Here is a 2,793-nt window from a genome sequence, read left to right on the forward strand (position 1 = left end):
TCTCAAACTCCTGACCTTAAGTGATCTGCCCACCTTGGCCTCCCAAAATTCTGGGATTACAGGCGTGAGCCACCATTCCTGGCCTGGAAATCTAGTTTGTTTGTTTTTTGTTGTTGTTTGTTTTTGAGACAGAGTTTCATTCTTGCTGCCCAAGCTGGAGTGCAATGGTGCTCTCTCGACTCACTGCAACCTCCGTCTCCCGGGTTCAAGTGATCCTCCTGCCTCAGCCTCCTAAGTAGCTGGGACTACAGGTGCCCACCACCATGCCTGGCTAATTTTTGTACTTTTAGCAGAGACAGGGTTTCACCATGTTGGTCAGGCTGGTCTCCAACTCCTGACCTCAGGTGATCTACCTGTCTCGGCCTCCCAAAGTGCTGGGATTACAGGCGTGAGCTATCACGCCCAGCCATAAATCTAGTTTTTAAGTTTCTTACACATTTCCTTATTCCTCTGCCCCCCACCACCTAGGGCTTGGAAAGAGAGGGATCTGGTTCTCATTCAGCTGGACATTGTCCTGAGACTTCTGGCCCCAGTGTAGGTTAATTCCTCATGAGCAGGAATCCTACTACTGTCCTACTGCCACTTCCCTTCTTGTTACAGGCCAAGGGTCATCCTGCCTGGAGCAGGGCAAAAGGTGACTTGCCCCTTGGAAAGAGTGGCATCTTTAATCTTCAACCTCCACCCCCACCACACACACAAATCCAGAGCCACCCAGGAGGAAGTAAAAAGTGCTAGGGCCTTCTACACCTTGAAATTATATGTGGAGCATCCTGCAATAAACATCTCTATGGTTCACAGTCATTCACACATGCCGGCATCTCCCCCAGCTGTCTGCAAAATGAAGAGCAGAGCACAAGAGAAGATGTGAGAAAGAGTCAGGATCGGGGAAGCCAGAAGTCCTGGCTGGCAGGGGCTGATCCTTCCTAACTAGAGAGAGGAGACAGACTTCTTGAGAGGGCAGGGAGACAGCAGGGAGAAGTAGAGGAGCCATAGCCAGGGAGCCAGCTAAGGAAGGAAAGACAAAGGAGTGGTGACACAACTACTCCATCTCTCCCTAGCCTCCTCATCTCCAGAATGATGGCACACCTGGGAGGGGCCTGACTACCTTTCAGGGGGAAAAGTAGTCATTGGGCTGGGTGCGGTGGATCATGCCTGTCATCCCAGCACTTTGGGAGGCCAAGGCAAATGGATCACCTGATGGCAGGAGTTCGAGACCAGCCAGACAAACATGGTGAAACCCCGTCTCTACTAAAACTACAAAAAATTCTCTGGGCATGGTGCTGCCTGCCTGTAATCCAGCTACTTGGGAGGCTGAGGCAGGAGAATCGCTTGAACCCGAAAGGCAGAGGTTGCAGTGAGCTGAGATTGTGCCACTGCACTCCTGCCTGGGCAACAAGAGTGAAACTCTGTCTGAAGGAAAAAAAAAAAACCATTGGAGAAGACGGGGTCTTCTGGATTTTTGGATCAAGTCATATTACTCATCAACTGCTGGGGACCTAACAGTCACTACCATTTATTAAGCACTTATTCTAGGCTGCATAGTGTGTCTACTGACACATGTGCTGAAAGCTTTGTATGTATGTCTTAAAGCCACACCACTATAACATCAGAATTATCTTCTCCATGTGTGAAATGGGAAAACAGGAGGAGAAAGTTTACAGTCCCAGAACTAGTAATTGGCAGAGCCAGGATTTAAACCCAGGATAGCTTGATGCTAAAGTTCATGTCTTAGCCATTATGATTTATCACCTCCTCTCACTCCACATCAGAATACCAATTTCTTACTGGGTCTGGAAAGGAGGAGAGAAGGATAGAGAGTTTCTTCCAGGACCAAATTGACTCCTCCACAAATAGGAAGATCCCCAGAGTGTGTGCACACACCCTCCTCCTCCTCCTTCCTTCTCCAACCCTGGCTGGACAATGACATCACATGGTGGAGGCTGTTTTTTAAAAAGAACCCAGGCCAGATTTACAAGAATGATGCTCAGGCAGCGTGACTGTCAAGGACCGTGGCCAAGTGACCCATAGCACACACCCAGCAGTGCTGAGAACACAGCTAGTCCCTTAGCACCTGGGGCTGACTCATGGCTGCTGTAGGACCCAATGCCAGATGCCAGGATTGCTTTCTCCCTCCATTCATTAGGATTATCCTATGAAACCCTCCCCAGGAACCCTTCTACCCCATCCTGGCACACCAGGAGCCTGGATACTGCATAACACAGGTTACTCACGTTTGTTTACCAAGCCTTGAAGATGACAGTCAATATGCTGATACACTCAATGCATCATACAAATTGTTTTATTTAAAACTGAACTATTAAATTACGTATCATAGCAACTCACTTTACAGACAAGGAAACTGAGGCTCAAAGGTTAAATAAGGGCCAGGCATGGTGGCTCACTCCTGTAATCCCAGCAGTTTGGGAGGCTGAGGTGGGAGGAGGATTGCTTAAGCCCGGGAGTTTGAGACCAGCCTAGGCAATATAGGGAGACCCCGTCTCTACAAAAAATTATCTGGGCCTGGTGGTGTGTGCCTGTAGTCCCAGCTACTTGAGAGGCTGAGGTGGGAGGATTGTTTGAGCCCAGAAGTTGAAGCTGCAGTGAGCCATGATCATGCCATTGTACTCCAGCCTGAGCAGCAGAGCAAAACCCTGTATCAAAAACGAACAAACAGGCCGTGCGCGGTGGCTCACGCCTGTAATCCCAACACTTTGGGAGGCCGAGGCAGGTGGATCACCTGAGGTCAGGAGTTGGAGACCAGCCTGGCCAACATGGTGAAATCCCATCTCTACT

General features: G+C 49.4%; 1 long non-coding RNA gene across 1 annotated transcript in view; it reads left to right on the forward strand.

Moving 5' to 3' along the window:
* Nucleotides 1-764, forward strand: part of LOC105502989 — a 5,347-nt gene extending 4,583 nt beyond the window's left edge. Inside the window, exon 4 of the long non-coding RNA XR_001000426.1 lies at nt 601-764. This is a non-coding gene — a long non-coding RNA (uncharacterized LOC105502989). The remainder of the gene's footprint in view (nt 1-600) is intronic.
* Nucleotides 765-2,793: the final 2,029 nt, after the last annotated feature.

The sequence above is a fragment of the Colobus angolensis genome, unplaced genomic scaffold (assembly GCF_000951035.1).
Source record: "Colobus angolensis palliatus isolate OR3802 unplaced genomic scaffold, Cang.pa_1.0 Scaffold83, whole genome shotgun sequence".
Taxonomy (NCBI): domain Eukaryota; kingdom Metazoa; phylum Chordata; class Mammalia; order Primates; family Cercopithecidae; genus Colobus; species Colobus angolensis.